Source organism: Amblyomma mixtum, chromosome 6 (genome assembly GCF_055824585.1).
Source record: "Amblyomma mixtum isolate Tamu chromosome 6, ASM5582458v1, whole genome shotgun sequence".
Lineage (NCBI taxonomy): Eukaryota > Metazoa > Arthropoda > Arachnida > Ixodida > Ixodidae > Amblyomma > Amblyomma mixtum.
Window position 1 is genome coordinate 43,621,392 of NC_143017.1, and position 18,207 is coordinate 43,639,598.

The window sequence follows — 18,207 nt, forward strand, 5'->3', positions numbered from 1 at the left end:
AACTTCCACAGGTGCCAGTTAAATCGTGGCTGCTTTTGCTTATTGCCAATGACGAAACTTACGAGGCTGTGATCAGAGAATGAAACAGGTATAACATTGTAGCTATTGCAGTGGGGGATTAGAGCTAAGGACACGTAAACTCTGTCAAGCCTTGCTTGACTACCCTGCTGGGCGTGAGTGAATTGTGGCCGCCCGCCGCTTGTTATAGTGTGACCTACATCCTCCAAGTTATAGTCATCCACCAAGGACCTAAGTAAGTCGGCGCTTCGATCATGTACGTATGCCACTTTCGATCTATCCTCCGAAAAGCAAACACAATTAAAGTCTCCCAGCAGAATAACATTTCTTCCACAAGGCAGATACTGATTAAGTTGTTCAAAGAAAACACATCTCTCATTGACATTGTTGGGGGCATAGACAAACCAGACACCACTTTTCCCCCGTCAACGAAAAGTCCAAGACGATGAGGCGACCATTTTCAGACACAGTAATCATTTCCTCAATAATCCCCACACTATTGCGTATCAATACAGCACAGCCGGCAGATCTTGCTACGGCATGGCATACACAGACATTATAACACGTTGTGAATGGTGACACCATACGATCAGTCTGCTCTTGTTCTTCCACCTTTGTTTCTTGTACCGCAATTAGATCTAGCTCGTTTTCCATGCAAAGGCGGCTAAGCTGGTATTGCCATCATCTTGCAGCCAAGCCTCTGACATTATTTGTCGCTATGCGAATGAAGAATTTAAGTTATTCGCCATTTTGAATCAAGTAAATCAAGCAGAAAGATACGAATGGTGTCATTAGAAACATGCCTGACACTGTTCTATCAATTCTAAGGTGAAAAATCACAAAATGACATAGCATAACCAAGTCCAGTGAAATCTTCAACCGTACCTCGAATGTGTTGCTCGAAGTTTCCGTTGTTTCTTCCATTTCGAATCAGAAGAAGTCCAGCACCTTCGACGGCACCAAGCTTGTCCGCTAAGTGGGCGTCACCGCCGAACTTCTATCCGGCGGGATGTTCGGTTTCGGGCGTAGCGTCGCCCGTCGCACCCCCGGCGTCTTTGGCGGGGGTTCATCGTTATTCGGCTCGTTTGGTTGTCCATCCTGGGTAGCTAACTCATCATGAGTTCTCTTCACCACCACACTTGTGCCTTACTCGCTCGCGTCCATTGCCTCAGCATCGTCTGTTGGAATTTTCCCGCCGTGCGAGCTGAGAGAGCTTGCACCCGTAAACGCGTTCGACGTAGCGTGTTCCGGTTTAGAAGTAGTGGGAGACGCAGAATCACTGGCCTTAGCCTTGTGGTCATCTCCGGACTTCTGTTCTGGAGTCTTCGCGTCCTCGCCACTGTTCTCCTCTGCTCTTTTCAAAGATTCCTCAACTTCGGCTTCATCCATCAACAGGTCGTTGACGTCTAATTCCCTCGTAGCTTTCTGCGTGACAGAGGCATACGTCTTCTCGCACTGCTCTTCTCCGTGGCCGTATCGGTGGCATAGTGCGCAGCGTGGCACGCGGCAGTCACGTCGAATGTGGCCGGTATTGCGACAGCGCAAGCATAGCGGGGCCCTGCCGGGCACCACCACAAGCGTCAGTTCACCTGCAACACGGATCTGATGTGGCAAGTCGTCCACCGTCACGCCCGTCTTCAAATTTAAGGCCACCAAGTGCGTCGAGGACTCATTGTCTTGCACACCTTGAGCACGCCACCGTTCCCGGGAGACGTCCGTCACTCTTCCGTACGGCAAGAGCGCCACACGTATGTCGTCATCCAGTACAGCTGCAACGGAAAAAGATCAGTACAAGTTACTCATCACCGGAGCGGAAAAATTGCGAGACGCGGCGCTATTGTAGCCGTATGCGCAGATAGCGAGAGTGCCTGGCACATTCCACTTTCCAAAGTAGGGGTAGCCGACAGAAAGCAGCCCATCCGAAAGCAGGCACTGCCACACGTTACTTTTGACAGTGCATCCCCAGCACATTTTTAAAGGAAAACGGTGATAAAGATAACGTCGATCGCCACGCTAGCGCAAAAGAAAAAAAAACAGATTATGTGCTTAGTCGCCTTAGCACATGATTTGGCTGATAAGACATCTACAGGCGTTAGTTTAAGATGTTGCATCTCTGATGGGCGAATGTCTAGGTGGGCTGCTTTCTGCCGGCCACCCCCGCTTTAGGAAATGGAATGTTCCTGGCACTCTCGCTCTCGGCGTACTCGGCAACAATAGCGCCGCGTGTCGCGATTTTTTCGTTCCGGTCATGATTCACTTGTGCCATTCTTTTTCCGTTGCAGCTGTACGTTGTGAAGCATCCAGTGAAGCTTGATACGCAAGGCTTGGTTGTTAGGGTCTATCACAACGCACCGCCTTTCCTTCACAATCAATTCCTTCAAAGCCAAAAGCTTTTGCACGCCGTCTCCGTCTTTGAAGGTTGCAGCCCATACATGACTCATCTGATACGCCCCCAGGGCGATAACTTCAGACAGCAGGCCTAGGCTAGCCCGTGTGTCACGGAAGTCTTCCACACGATATGGCCTTTCACGCACATCGGCATGCAAAAAAAGTGTTTAAAACAACTCGCCCTGTAGGTAGCTGAGGCAAAAGCACTTGATAATCCCGGTCATCAGAGCCAGAAATCCTGTTACCGCGGCCCTGCTGGGCCGCTGAAGCCGCTCCTACGGAGCCCATGACACACACGTCCGTTCGCCTCGGCGTCCGGAAATGGAATCCGACTGAGCTACCCGGGCAGCTGTTTCGGGTGAGAGTGAATCGCCTGTCTGGACGCCATCGTTGGCTACCATAGCAAAAGGAAAAAAACGACACGCGCCCGAGCAGGGGCTCGAACCCTGGACCGTTAGGTTAAAAGCCTAACGCTCTACCGACTGAGCTACCCGGGCAGTTGTTTCGGGTGAGAGTGAATGCCCGTCTGGACGCCATCGTTGGCTACCATCGGAAAAGGAAAAAAAGGACACGCGCCCGAGCAGGGGCTCGAACCCTGGACCGTTAGGTTAAAAGCCTAACGCTCTACCGAATGTGCTACCCGGGCAGTTGTTTCGGGTGAGAGTGAATCGCCCGTCTGGACGCCATCGTTGGCTACCATCGGAAAAGGAAAAAAATAGACACGCGCCCGAGCAGGGGCTCGAAACCTGGACCGTTAGGTTAGAAGCCTAACGCTCTACCGACTGAGCTACCCGGGCAGCTTTTTTTTTCTTTATTACCGACTTGGCCGGGCAAACAAAACAAAAATACAATGACATGACAATAAAAGCACAGGTCAGTTTCTAGCTAGTGCACGATGATAAAATGGGTTAAATGATTTTAGTTGGTCGAGGACAGGCAGCCACTCAGGCTGAGGAGCTTGCTGTCCGAAAACTTCCTGAGTATACATGATGCTCTCAATGAAATACTGATGAGCCGGATTCACAACAACATGCTCATGCCTGACATCCATTCGCGTACGCCATAGGCTGTGCATGCAGAGCAACATTAGCAGGTCTCAAGGCACTTCACCTGGCTCTGCACATGGTAGGAAGCGTATTCCAAAAGGAGTCAGGGGGAAATCTTTTTTCAGTGTGCGCTTCAACACATCCCAAAGAAAAACAGCGTCATGAGCTACCCGGGCAGCTGTTTCGGGAAAGAGTGAATCGCCTGTCTGGACGCCATTGTTGGCTACCGTTGGGAAAGGAAAAAAATAGACACGCGCCCGAGCAGGTGCTCAAACCCTGGATCGTTAGGTTAAAAGCCTAACGCTCTACCGACTGAGCTACCCGGGCTTTTTTTTTATTTCCGGTATTCACACATACATAGAAAACAATCACCGCAATCACCAACTAAGTTAAAAACGACCGCACACTTTGTGCGGACGTACTTAAAAGTCCTTCATCGACAATAACGGTTCCAAACGTGACAGCCATTCTGGGACACATTCCTGCAACTTTTGCTCCTCAAAAAAGTTTCTGATAGTTTCTCTAAAATGGAGTCGTGCGGGTCTTACATCAGGATCAGCATGTCGAACCGCCATTCTGCATTTCCAAATACTATGCAGGCCCTTTAACATAATCAAGTCCAATGGGGTTCCGTCATCGTTTTCTACTGGTAAGTAACGAATTCCAAGGCATCGAGCGGAAAATCTTTTTTGATGGAACGCTGAAGCACATCCCAGAGGAACACAGCATCCCAACACTGCAGGAACACATACTGAATGGTTTCTTCTTTTCTACATATTATACAGTGCGTACCCCATGGAACAAAAAAAAAAAACCCTTTCGACCATCCACGGTTTTTGCAGTGAGAGTTCCCGTATGAAGTTTAAAAAAGAAAGACTTTGCACCAGCTGAGATTGACATTGCTTTCACGCGCCTTAAAACGTTCTTCCCAAAGCCTGCTCTGTAAAGAGACCGATATAACGGTACGGGCAGAACCACATCGCAGAGATCTTTATAGAGCTTTTTCCCATTGACTTCGCTCAGATATGCAAGTGAGAAACGTGTTGACAGAAACCTGCACGAAATCATGACTTCACGCAGAAAGCCAGGCAAACTCCCGACGGGCACAACCATATTAGGCAGTTGCATCCCCAAGCGAAGTTCACAGATAGTACGTAAGAAAGGATGATTCACATCCCTGAATAAGAAGAAGCGATTGACCACTTGTCTCAAAAACAAATGCGCCAAACCAAGTCCTCCATTCTGAAGTCGCAAAAACAGATTAGTGCGGCTTGTTCTTTCCGAAGATGATGCCCAAATGAAAACGGCGAACACGCGATGAAATTTTTGGATGTTTACCCTTGAGCAATGCAAGACCTGGAGGGTGTACCAGATTTTGCTAACTAAAAATATGTTAAAAATTGTGGCTTTCGCAAACATCGACCAATTCCACCCATTCCACTTATTTGCTCTATCTCGAAGATTATCCACTTCTCTCCTCCAGTACGAATCATTATCCTTGTAACAGTCGAGGGGCACTCCGAAGTATTTGACTGGAGTTCTAACAAAGGTCATGTTGCCAAAAGTGGCTGGTGTCGCCGGCCAATCCCCGTGCCAGAAACCCAGGCACTTAGACCAATTTACCGCGACTGAGCTACCCGGGCAGCTGTTACGGGAGAGAGTGAATCGCCTGTCTGGACGCCATCGTTGGCTACCGTTGGAAAAGGAAAAAAAAGACGCGCCCGAGCAGGGGCTCGAATCCTGGACCGTTGGGTTAAAAGCCTAATGCTCTACCGACTGAGCTACCCGGGCTTTTTTTTTTCTTTTTTACCGACTTGGCCGGGCAAACAAAACAAAAATACAATGACATGACAATAAAAGCACAAGTCAGTTTCTAGCTAGTGCACGATGATAAAATGGGTTAAATGATTTTAGTTGGTCGAGGACAGGCAGCCACTCAGGCTGAGGAGCTTGCTCTCCGAAAACTTCCTGAGTATACATGATGCTCTCAATGAAATACTGATGAGCCGGATTCACAACAACATGTTCATGCCTGACATCCATTCGCGTACGCCATAGGCTGTGCATGCAGAGCAACATTAGCAGGTCGCAAGGCACTTCACCTGGCTCTGCACATGGTAGGAAGCGTATTCCAAAAGGAGTCAGGGGGAAATCTTTTTTCAGTGTGCGCTTCAACACATCCCAAAGAAAAACAGCGTCATGACAGTCGAGAAAGATATGTTCTATAGTTTCCACTTTCTTGCAAATAAGACACTCTACTGACCAAGGTAAAAAAAGGCCTTTGCTTTGCAACCATGGCTTCACTGGGAGGGTTCCAGTATGCAATTGAAAAAAGAAAGAACGCACTGAAGGCTTCACCGGCATTCTTTTGACTCTTTTTAGCACATCCCTTTCGGGACCCAGAAGATAAGCACTGCGATAAACAGGCACTGGCAGAAACACATCAAGCAGGTCCTTGTACATCTTTTTCCTTGTTACAATGGTTAGATACTCATCGGAAAATTTTGACCGAAGAATACGGACTGCTGCAACAACTTCTTGCAAAAAAGCACTTAACCCACTCCGCCCTGTTGACATAGATGACACAACATAATCAGGCAGTGATTCTGACAATCGCACTTGTATAACAGTTCGCAGAAAATCATTATCTTGACGCAAGAAAAAGAATCTAGTGACTATCTGTCTCAGAAATAAATTTGACAACCCTAGCCCCCCGTTCCGCACCTTGTGGAACAGATTGCATCGGCTGGTACGTTCCCATGTTGACGCCCAAATAAATGTTGCAAACACTCTGTGCAACCTTTGCACTGAAGTCCTTGGCAAAGTTAACGCTTGCAGAACGTAAAAAATCCTCGCTACTAAAAACATGTTGCACACCGCAGCTCTTGCGAACATGGAAAAGTTGTGACCGCCCCATTTGCTTGTCTGAGCTTTGACTCGTTCGGTTTCATGGGCCCAATATTCTTTGCTTTCTCTGTAGTTGGTTGGCGGCACGCCGAGGTACTTTCCTGGCGTGTCTACCCACTTCATTCGACAGAATACTTCTGGCGTGACCTGCCACTTTCCATGCCAAAAACCAAAACATTTCTGCCAGCTTATCGCGCAGCCACTTGCATCACAAAAATTTACGGCTTCTCTCACCACTTCTTGCACGCTTTCCTGGTCTCTGCAGAACACTGCTATATCATTTGCATATGCCAATACCTTCACTTCATTATGACAAAAGGCGTAACCTCGAATGTTTTGCGTAGTTAACAGCTTTAAACAAAAGTGCTCCAGGTAAAGTGCAAAAACAGTGGAGAAAGAGGGCAACCCTGCCTCACTGACGACAAGACAGGAATACTATTACTCAGGCGGTTATTAATTATGAACCTTGATGTACAGCCATCATAAACCATTTTCACCCCATCAGTGATGATACATCCTACATTCACATGTTCCAAAAGCACAAACAAAATTTCATGCACAACTTTATCAAACGCCTTATGCAGGTCCAGTTGCATCATGGCGACACGACCCTCCGTTGCATCACAGCATTCAAGGACACTTCTAGCTACGTGTATGTTAGTAAAAATGGATCTTTCTTTTATGCCGCAGGTCTGGTGTGGGCCAACAAGGGTTTTAATTACTGTTTGGAGTCGTCCGGCTAGCACTTTCATATAAATTTTGTAGTCTACGTTAGTTAAGCTTATTGGGCGGTAACACTCAACTGACTGCAACCTACTCGGGTCGTCCGATTTTGGGATCAACACCACGTGGGAAGTTCGAAAAGACGGCGGAGTTAACTTTCTTTCGTAACACTCGCTTTTTACGCGCTGTAATGCTATTGCCATTTCTGTTTTCAAAGCCTTGTAAAGTGCGGCACCGAGGCCGTCCGGCCCGGGCGACTTGTTCAAGCTCAGCTGCTGTATTGCAGCTTCGATTTCTGCTGCCGTTATGGGCTCCTCAAGTACCTGCGCCAGGTCCTCCTCGACTCTTGGCATTAGCGACAGGAATGCAGTTTTGTGATGTTCAACATCAGGCGTTTTAAGGCTGAACAAGTTTTGGTAATATTCCAGAAACGCCCTTTCAATCACCTCAGATTCGGAAGTTACGTCATTGCGATAACAAATTTCCTTTATCTCTTTCGAAACTGCATACTGTTTTTCGTCGCTGAGCGCCCTTTTTGTGGGCGTCTCCCCAAGCCAAAATCTTTCGCTGCGTGCCCTTATCACAGCACCTCGATATTTCGTTTCATCTATTAGTTCAAGCTTAGTTTTGGTCTCTTTTATTTCTTGTCTGTACAACCCCGGCTTGACGCCTTCCATGCTGAGCATGAAAACAAGCTCGGTACGAAGTTCCTTTTCTTGATGTTTTTCTTTACGCTTTAAAACACATGCTCTTTCTATAGCGGCCACTTTCACGTCGCATTTAAATTGTTCCCATGTTTGTATAAAGTCTGTCTCTTTTTCTAACAAGCTTTTGACTGAGTCTTTTAGTTTCTTGCTAAACTCGTCATCCTCCAACAATGAGTCATTAAATTTCCATAATTCCCAACTAAACTTGACAGTCCTTTTCCTCTCCCCAAGTGTGATGACGACTAGAGAATGATCACTGAAGCTGACGTGCACAGTCTGGTACTGGGAACACAAGGGCACAACTTCAGAAGGAACATAAATTCTGTCCAGCCTTGCGTGACTAACGCCTTGGAAATGCGTGTACTGTGCTTGTTCTGAACCTTGCATTATAATGCCAATATCTTCCAATTCTGCTTCATTAATCATCTCAGACAGTAGCCCGGCACCCGTGTCCTGCAGGGTTTTGTTGCTTGTTCTATCTTCAGGTCTACACACGCAGTTGAAATCTCCAAGCAATAGTACACGCTTTTCTGTCAGCAGGAAAGGTTGAACACGGCGAAAAAAGGCATCTCGTTCGGGAATTCTATTAGGTGCATATACACACACAGCTCTCCATTCTACACCAGAAAAGTAAAAATCGCATGCTACAATCCGGCCACTTTCACAGGAAAATACAGTTTCCACAGCAACTTTGCCGTTTCGAGTTAAAATCAGACACCCTCCCGACTTTCCTTTTGCATGGCACACGCAAACACTGAACTGTGCACGGTAAATTTCTGCCATCGCACCTGTCAACTCTTCGCTTTCAATTTTTGTCTCTTGAACAGCCAACAGATCGATTTCGTTTTCGAACAAGAGACGTTTAAGCTGATTTTGCCTTCTTCGCGCAGAAAGACCTCTCACGTTCAGTGTGGCAATATGCAAGCTAGTTGTTAGTTGAGGCGCCATCTAAATGGTTGGGATTCGCCGCTCTCAAAGTGACATCGGTTTGCAGCTCACCTCATCAAGAATCCTTCCAGCTTGCAAAGTACGGCGGTGTCAGCACTGAACCCGATCGAAGACCGGGTTACCAACACGAAGACCCTGCAAGGCACCTCCGCTAAGGCGGAGGGACACCCGTCGAAGTCCTACGATCAGGAGGGATGTTCGGCTTGGGCTTGTAGGCCGCACGTCGAACAGGAGGCGCTTTGGGAAGAGGTTCCTCATGGTCCGTCCCGTCGTAGCTCGTCGCCTTGTCATCAGCTTCGTCGTGCGTCCTCTTCGCTGGCAAAGTTGACGCCGCGGGCATCTCCGTGTCAACGTCCTTCTCGTCGGTCGATTCCAAAACCGTCTCAGCTGCACCTACCGCAGCATCATCTGCTTTTCCCGCGTCCGCCTCAGTTCTGGTGTCAGGCACAGGCGGTTCTTCTGAGTTGGCAGCCTCATGTTCCGTGGGAAGCGTTGCTTTTTCTGAGGCTATGCTTTTCGGTACTGCGTCTTCCCGACTCTCACGGGTCGCCTCTACTGCGTCGACTTCGTCAATAATATGCTCCTCAGTAGTATCCCTACGACCAGGACCAGCTACGGTAGCATATGTTCGCACACACTGGGCGTCGTCGTGGCCGAAGCGACGACAGAGCCCGCAACGTGGCACACGGCACTCCCGACGTATGTGTCCGGTGCCGCGGCACCGGAGGCAGAGCGGAGCTCTGCCAGGAACGTGGACGAGTGCGACGTCCTCTCCAACACGCAGCTGGTGCGGTAAGTCCTCGATGGTAACGCCCACCTTCAGCTTCAATGTCACTGAGCGCGTAGTAGACGACTTGTCGACGCAGCCTTTGACTCTCCACTTGTCCCGAGTTATGTCGGTCACTTTTCCAAAAGCCGCCAGAGCTGCCTTCACGTCGTCATCTTTCACGCCGTGTAGCAGCCAGAACAGCTTCAGCCTGACGCCCTGGTTGCATGGGTCAATGACCACACACCGGTGGTCCTTGACGTTGAACGCCTCCGCCTGTAGCATTTTGTTTTTTCCTTCTTCATTGCAGAATGTCACGGCCCAAACATGATTCATCTGATATGCCCCGAGGGCAACCACTTCCGGCAGCAATGACAGACGCTCAAGAGCGTCACGAAAGTTTTCAACACGGTATGGCCTGGCTTGGACGTCGCCATGCAAAAAAACAGTATGCAAAACGCTCCAACCTGTTGGCAAATGCGGCAAAATCAGCTGGTAGTCCTCGTTCGGTTTGATCGTACTCCTGATACCGCGGCCCGGCTGGGCCGCTAAATCCGCTCCTTGGGAGCCCATGATACACACGTCCGTCACGCTCGGTGGCCGGAAGTAGAATCCTGAGCTACCCGGGCTTTCTTTCTTCATTGCCGGTGAACAATACATACACAGGAAAAAAATCGCTGGCCGTCCATAACTGCCCCCCAGTCCGGTGGCTGAGGTTGACTGCGAAGAGCATCTCTCAGAAAAACTACTTTCTATAATGTTTTCCGAGATTGGTCGCACATTTGCGTCTGCGTGCCTAGCCGCCATCCTCGTTTTCCAGATGCTGTGGAGGCCAAGTAACATAAACATGTCGTATGGAACTTCGTCACTCTCTACTGGTAGAAACCGGATGCCATAGGCAGTAACCGGTAGTTCTTTTTAAGCATGAAATGCTTTTAGCTCCCGTTGTCGGCAGTGTGGTGACGTCACGCCGAGACCGAGATCCACTCATCCGGGCACTGAAATCCACTCATCCGGGCACTGAATTCCAGTTATCCGGGCACTGAAATCCACTCATCCGGGCACTGAATTCCAGTCATCCGGGCACTGAATTCCAGTTATCCGGGCACTGAAATCCACTCATCCGGGCACTGAATTCCAGTCATCCGGGCTCTGAAACGAGAACATCCGGGCACCGTACGAGACTTAACGAGATTTAACGAGACTCTCTAAGCCTTCCTACGCGACCGGCATGCAAGCGCCGGTTGGTCTCCAAACGAGACAAAAAATAACTGCTGCCAGTGCCTTCTCAATGTTTATCAAGATATCAGTGGAGCTGTGGGTTTGATAATGCACGGAATTATAATTTCCGATTTCTAATAACGCGTGCAAAAAGCACATAAATGCCACGTTACACTTCGTTGTCATACGTGATCTGGGGGAGAAGTGCTGCGTTCAAAGGGCAAGGCATCGCGCCGAACGGGTGGTGGCGTTCCTCCCTTCCATTACGGCGCGGTTCGGGTGTCCACCGAGATGGCAGAGAATTACTGCGCCATTTCCTTTCCTCAAAAAACCTTCCGTTCAAATTGCAAGGCATCGCGCTGAACGGGTGGTGGCGTTCCTCCCTTCCTGTACGGTGCGGTTCGGGTGTCCACCGAGATGACATTAGGCCCGTAAACATTTCATGCTTACTCTACTCTCGGTTACGGGAGAGGCAGAGAATTTTTTTTTGAAGTTCTTTGTAAGATATCCCATTGGAAAACCGGGTCCCAGCAGTCGATAAACACATTTCCAATGGTCTCGGGTTTTTTGCAGAGTATGCAGTCGATGGTGCACGGCATAGAGAGTTTTCGAATAGGGTCGGGGCAAATGGGGTAAACCTATCCGCATGCGCTTAGCGTTAGGGGAACGGGTTCACATTTTCTGTCCATAGATAGGGTCGCGGATGGTCGCTTTGCGTTGCTTGAAGGCAGCGCCATGACGGCGGGAAAGAGAAGCTTGCGGAACAAATAAGTTAATATATATGCTGTATTTTTCATTGCGCAAATAAAACGACACACAAACTGTTGCAGTAGCAATTTCTACTTAGGAAATACGAAAAATGATGCAAATGCTTTTTGTTATGCGGAAATGTTGACTCCGATGCAATACTATCCACACAGGAAGTTGCCGCCGCTAACAGCCGCTTGCCCCCGTGAGCGTGCCTTGCTTCATTTTGTGCGTAAGTTCTGCGCTCGCTTTGGCGCTAGCATCGCAAGTGTTCAGGTTCATGGCGGGAAAAAGGTGGGGTAGCAACTGCCGATCTATGCTTCTGCTTGAAAAAGCCTACGTTGAAGGAATCTTGCGCTACTGTCTACCAGTGCTTCAAAGATTATCTACATCAAGCAATAAGACTCTCAATGCCGCACGGAACAACTGCCTGCGAATATGTCTTGGCCTCCCAAAGGGTTCCTCTGCATCAGGAACAGTAGCGGAGGTAGGATGTCTCCCACTAGAGGTGATTGCCGCCCAGGAAACTATGCGTACCCATCTCCGCCATGTCCTGCAAGGGAAGAAGCACTTCCTACACCGTGTCCACCTAACTCACAGCAACTCTAGCTTTGGCCAGGCAGTGCAGCTCCTGCCCCTTCCTACTATTAATCAGCCACAGAAACTACTACCTCTGGCCTTTCCTCCATGGACACTCTCTCCTCTAAAGGTGAAGAAGTCTGTTCGAGGTGTGAATGCAAAGAGCCGCATGCCACAGGCAGCGCTTCTGCAAGCTACTCTCGCCTACTTAATCGAAGAATATACGCAGCACACCCATATCTTCACCGATGGTTCAACTACTAAAGAAACCTCTTCTTGTGGCCTTTATGTGCCCTCAACAGGCCATGCCCTTTCTTACCGGCTGCAGCGGAGGACATCCTCTACATCAGCTGAGCTTCACGGCATTAAGGAAGCTGTTTCTTACATCCTGCGCCGAACCGCCCGCCGTTGGGGTATCTTCACCGATTCAAAAGCATCTCTGCAGATCCTGGCCAACCTGCTGAAGAAAACGAACCACCAGCCAGTTTCCCTGGACATCGGGTATATACATCATTTAGCTGTTGCCGCAGGCCACTGCATAACATTTCAGTGGGTACCTGCTCACTGTGGCATTCTGGCTAATGAAAAAGCAGATGAAGCGGCCCGTAAGAGCCATCAACATCAGAGATACATTCGAAGTTTTTTGACGAAATCTGATGCGTCCCAAATGGCTAAAAATTTTGCTTACGAAGAAACGTATCGGCTTTGGAGTTTGCCGACACATCAGTACCAATTTCTTCACTCAGTCGACCCACATCTTAGATCAAGACTCTCACCCAGAATTCCTCGACAACTGGAAACACTTTATCACCGACTTCGTCTGAATGCTGCATATACAAACGGCTTGCGATACCGTTTTGGACAAATGAACAGTCCGCATTGTGACAACTGTGCCTCGATAGAAACTGTGGAACATATCCTGCTTGAGTGCCCTGCGTATGCTAACGAGCGTGTGTACTATGAACATTGCATGCAGAAACTCTGCCCAGTGCCCCTAACAATGGACAAAGTTTTAGGTCCCTTAGCCTGCTCCAGGCAACAGAGACTTGCAATGAACTTTCTTTTTACATATTTAAAAGACATTGGACATCTCGATAAGCTCTAAATTCACTTGCACGTTACCTTCATGCATTCTTCATGCAGTGTACTTCGTCAGCCCATTTGTCGGACTATGCACTCCATCATTCCATAGGTCACATCAATACTCGCCATTGCATCCTTAGAACCCATTTCATGGCCGCATTTTATCTTCGTTTCTTTTTTTTTCTTCCACCTCTTCCACGCTGCTCTCCTTCAGTCTCTATCTCCCAAATTCTCCTCCCTACGCAGAGTAGCATGCCAGCGATTATGAAACGCCGGCTAAATTCTCTGTTTTTCATTAAAGAGCCCTCTCTCTCTCTCGCTATACAAGAAATGCTTTTCACATTTTTTTTAATTGTTTGGCTCGTACAGCGCAATCTCGGGTGGAACCCGCAATGGTAACAATCGCAAATGTAATTATTTTCAGTTTTGCATACGTCCGCGCGAATAAAATCATCATCATCATCATCAGCCTGACTACACCCGCTGCAGGGCAAAGGCCTCTCTCATGTCTTTCCAATTAACCCTGTCCTTTGCCAGTTGCGGCCACTGTATCCCCGCCAACTTCTTAATCTCATCCGCCCACCTAACTTTCTGCAGTCCCCTGCTAGGTTTGCTTTCTCTTGGAATCCACTCTATTACCCTTAAGGACCAGCGGTTATCTTGCCTTCGCATTACATGCCCTGCCCAAGCCCATTTCTTCCTCTTGATTTCAACTAAGCTGTCATTAACCCGCGTTTGTTCCCTCACCCACTCTGCCCTCTTCCGATCTCATAACGTTACACCTATCATTTTTCTTTCCATAGCTCGCTGCGTTGTCCTAAACTTAAACTGAACCCTCTTTGTTAGCCTCCACGTTTCTGCCCCATAGGTGAGTACCTGTAAGATACAGCTGTTGTATACTTTTCTCTTTAGGGATATTGGTAAACTGCCATTCATGATCTGAGAGAACCTTCTTCTATCTTCTAGTTATTTCCCTCTCATGATCCGGATCTGCGATCACTACCTGCCCTAAGCAGACATATTCTGTTAATACTTCCAGCACCTCGCTACCAACTGCGAACTGCTGTTCCCTTGCTAGGTTGTTGAACATTACTTTGGTTTTCTGCATGTTAATGTTTAGCCCCACCATTCTGCTCTGCCTGTCTAACTCACTGATCATGCCTTGTAGTTCTTGTCCTGATTGGTTTAACAAGTCAATGTCATCAGCGAATCGCAAATTACTGAGGTATTCTCCATTAACTCTCATCCCCAACAGTTCCCATTTTAGGCCTCGGAATACCTCCTGTAAGCAGGCGTTGAATAGCATTGGCGAGATCGTGTCTCCCTGCCTGACACCTTTCCGTATTGGAATTTTATTGCTGTCTTTATGGAGAACTATAGTAGCTGTAATATCTTTATAAATATCTTCCAATAAATTCATGTAACACTCTTCCACACCCTGATTCCGCAATGCCTGCATGACAGCTGTGGTTTCCACTGAGTCAAATGCTTTCTCGTAATCAATGAAGGCTATATATAGGGGTTGGTTATAATCTTCGCATTTCTTTATCACCTGATTGATCGTGTGAATGTGGTCTGTTGTCGAGTACCCTTTACGGAAGCCTGCTTCGAAAGCCGGGATGCCAATTCTTTGTGACGCCTTTTTGGGACCAAAATTGCAAACCTGTTTGTGGAGATGAGTAGTTCGAACCTCCTGTGCTTTCTGACGTCAATCGACGCGTACTCGCTAAGCCTAGCAGCTCTGTAAGCAGGGAAGGAACGTGAAAATTTGGCATGTTTTATCGTTAAAATTTTGTGGATCAGGCTACTTCAGCCAAAGCGAAAGCCTCGCGCGCCTTTAGTTTACCGTGAGCGTGAGGCACAGAGTAGCGGCAACGACGAATCGGTGATGGAGCGAGAGGGCCCACTTCGATAAGCGCCGCTATATTGACCCAACGAAAAGCGGCTTTGGGGCGCACACTATTTCGCCGATTTAGCGTTAGCGTCGCCCGCTCACCCAAACAGCCAAGGGCTGTTAGCGTTCTGCGCATGCGCAGTAGTATCCCACTATTGACCTATGACCCAAAGCGATCGGGTGACCCTGTAGTAAAGCTCCCTACTCTCTAATGCCTTTATCGTTTAGCCATGTTTTCACCGGAAGGGTACCAGAACGAAGTTTAAAGAAAAAAGTATTTGACGGTCCGTCTTACCGGTGTAATGATCGGAGGCCCAGCCAGCGGAGAACGGCGAGCCAGTCAGACGCCGTCAGGTATGCGGCCAAAAGCGCTGCTGTTTTTCGAAGACGCAAGGAAAAGCTGGCCTGGGGGCGGCTTCTGGCGACGGCGTTGGCGTGGACAAAGACTCTAATCCCCTTCGCCGGCGATGCTGAATGCGGCTCTGGTGCCGGACTGCCCTCCTGGGGACTGGCAGCGGAAACAGGCGAGCCAGCCGGGCGCCATCAGGCCACTTCGGCCGAAGCGCTGCTGCTCGGGGAAGACAAGAGACACTGCGTGGGGCAGCTACTGGCGACGGCGTCGGCGTACACAAAGGCGTCTAATCCCCTTCGCCGGGAAGGCTGAGTGCGGCGCTTCTCCTGGACTGCCCGTGGACCGACGGACGAGACCCAGTGGCGACGACGGCGGGGGCGACGGCGCCGCCAGCTCAGTGCCAGCGTGCGCCCTGGGCAGCAGACAAAGCCGAGGGGCGACACGGCTGATTTGTCCCTTCCACCGAACTGAAGAGGTCACCGGTGTGAGCGGTCAGCGCTCGCGTCCCCATCGATCAAGCTCATCAGACAGCAGCAACGGCCTTTGGGCCTGGTCAAACAGTTCGCGACTCAGAGACGCCAAGTTCCTCCTTGCCCGTGTATGTGTATGTCTGTGCGGTGTGCGCCGTCACGTGGGGAGGGCGGAGCCTAAGAAGACGCTAGCAGCCCATTGGACGCTCAACCAGAGATCAGATTCCCTAGCTGGATGCCTGGGGAATCTGAACTGCATTTAAGCAGCAATCTGCAGTGTGCCAGAGGATCCTCCCCTATTTTCTGACTTTGGTCTCCTTGCTTCCCCTCCGTAGTCTGCCTGCTTCGTCCTAACGCGGTGAAGACCCTGGTCCCGATTCCCGAGCACATCACCGGCATCTTCCTAACTCGATTTAGCACATTTTGCCTGGGCCTCCGCAGTAAAAGGATCGGTATAAGGGAGCAGGTATAAATATATCTAGCAAAGCCTTGTACAATTTTTTTCTGGGTACAACACTCAGATACTCTGTCGAAAAATGAGCGCTCAAAGTGCGAAAGGCAGCCACGACTTCACGTAAAAAACCTGCTACAGAACGATTCGTGGATGGGAAGCTGGACACAGCAAATTTTGGTAACACATTGCCTAAGCCCACCTGCAACATCGTGCGCAACAGAGGATCGGTTTGACCACGTAGAAACAAAAACCTTGAGACAACTTGTTTCAGAAAGAGATTGGAAAGTCCAAGGCCACCCCTTTTGACCGGAAGGAACAGATTAGCTCGACTAGTTCGCTACCAATTCGAGCTCAAAATAAAAACAGCATTCTATGCAGCTTCTGCACGTTTGCTCGGGTGATGAGCAAGAACTGCAAAAGATACCAAATTCTGGCTATTAAAAATAAATTACACACACTTGCACGCGCGAAAACAGAAAAGTCCCGTCCTTTCTATCCATCCGCTTTTTTCTTTGCACTCTGCGTTATCTCACCTCACAACTCTGTACTGTTCTTAGTGCTGTAAGGGTGCCCCCAAATACTTCGCACCGGAGGTCGTCCACTGAATGTTAGCAAACACTGCTGGTGGTGGCGGTGACAACTTTTTAATGAACAAAAGGAGAGTTCGCAGGCCAAAAATGGCCCTTTATATAGGTGGAGTCCTTAGTCCGGGACGCCGCTGAACGAGGCCGCTACCCGCGCCCGTTGGACTATAAACCTTTGAGACTCCAGCCCCGAGCAGTTGAGCAGAGCTGCAGGTGTGCTCTCCAAATCACCGTGCCAGAATCCAATGCACTTATCCCAGTTAACTTCACACCCAGTCTTTTTGCAATAGTACCCCGTAACTTTCACAACTTCTTCAACGCTTTCTTGGTCCGCGCAAAAAACAGCAATATCATCAGCGTAAGCAAGCACTTTTACTTGCGCCGACTGAAGAGTGAAACCGCAGATCCCATCATTGTGTAACAGCGATAACAGGAAAGGCTCAAGATAGATCGCAAAGAGCAGAGGCGACAGCGGGCAGCCCTGCCTGACCGAGGAACAGACAAGCAGAGGTTCAGTAAGCTGTTTGTTGGCTATAATACGTGTAACGCAGTTTTCGTGCGCCATCTGTACGTCTTGTAATATCACAAAGTCGCTTAATATGGGTAAGACACATGATCCAATGCAAATGACTTTCGCCTTTAAATAGATGTAAATAGGTCAAAAGCGATAAACGTACCTTTAAGGTAAAATGCTAATAGAGTAAAAAAATTGTTTACAGACATGCCAGCTGAATTTTTCCTGCTTAAAGGCATTTACATTGGATCATGCGCCGCGTCCATATTAAGCGACTTTTTTTTTAGACAGCATTCACCAGGCTTTCAGCACTTTTTTTTAAACTCGGACGAGTTCGTCAAAGTGTACCGATATGATGATGTTTTCATATTTTTAGACAAGCAGTGCCCTTTACACTACTGCGCTATTGTTAACAGGATTTTAGATGCTTTTAGAAAGCATGGGAAGGGAGCTACATTCACTTACGAGACAGCGGATAACGACAAACTTCAGTTTTCAGATATCCGGGTGAAGTTGGGCAGAGATCATATTTGTTGGATGCTTCTGAACCCTTCAGAAGCACCTCTTGCCTTACGACTCCACTCATTCGAAGGTGATAAAAATAGGCATAGTTAGCTTGTGTCTGGATTCGGCGCTTGAGAAATCGTGCGTCCATGAAATGCAGTCTAGCTTTGAGAACAAATTGACAAGAATTTTGTCAGCAGGTTACCTCTTGTCGGTCGTGACTTTTGTTGCAGAAGCTACCCTGAAAAAGTGAAGGAACGCACAGCGTACCCTAAGACGAAAGAGAGGGACAGAAACCTGCG

General features: G+C 48.6%; 5 non-coding genes across 5 annotated transcripts; all 5 read right to left on the bottom strand.

Annotated features, from left to right (window-relative positions):
- Window positions 1–2,830: 2,830 nt before the first annotated feature.
- TRNAK-UUU (transfer RNA lysine (anticodon UUU)) lies at window positions 2,831–2,903 on the bottom strand. Its single transcript has one exon. It is a non-coding gene; the product is annotated as a tRNA-Lys (tRNA).
- A 76-nt stretch (window positions 2,904–2,979) lies between these two features.
- TRNAK-UUU (transfer RNA lysine (anticodon UUU)) lies at window positions 2,980–3,052 on the bottom strand. Its single transcript has one exon. It is a non-coding gene; the product is annotated as a tRNA-Lys (tRNA).
- A 78-nt stretch (window positions 3,053–3,130) lies between these two features.
- On the bottom strand, window positions 3,131–3,203 carry TRNAR-UCU (transfer RNA arginine (anticodon UCU)). Its single transcript has one exon. It is a non-coding gene; the product is annotated as a tRNA-Arg (tRNA).
- A 503-nt stretch (window positions 3,204–3,706) lies between these two features.
- TRNAK-UUU (transfer RNA lysine (anticodon UUU)) lies at window positions 3,707–3,779 on the bottom strand. The gene has a single exon. It is a non-coding gene; the product is annotated as a tRNA-Lys (tRNA).
- A 1,391-nt stretch (window positions 3,780–5,170) lies between these two features.
- TRNAK-UUU (transfer RNA lysine (anticodon UUU)) lies at window positions 5,171–5,243 on the bottom strand. The gene has a single exon. It is a non-coding gene; the product is annotated as a tRNA-Lys (tRNA).
- Between the last annotated feature and the right edge of the window lie 12,964 nt (window positions 5,244–18,207).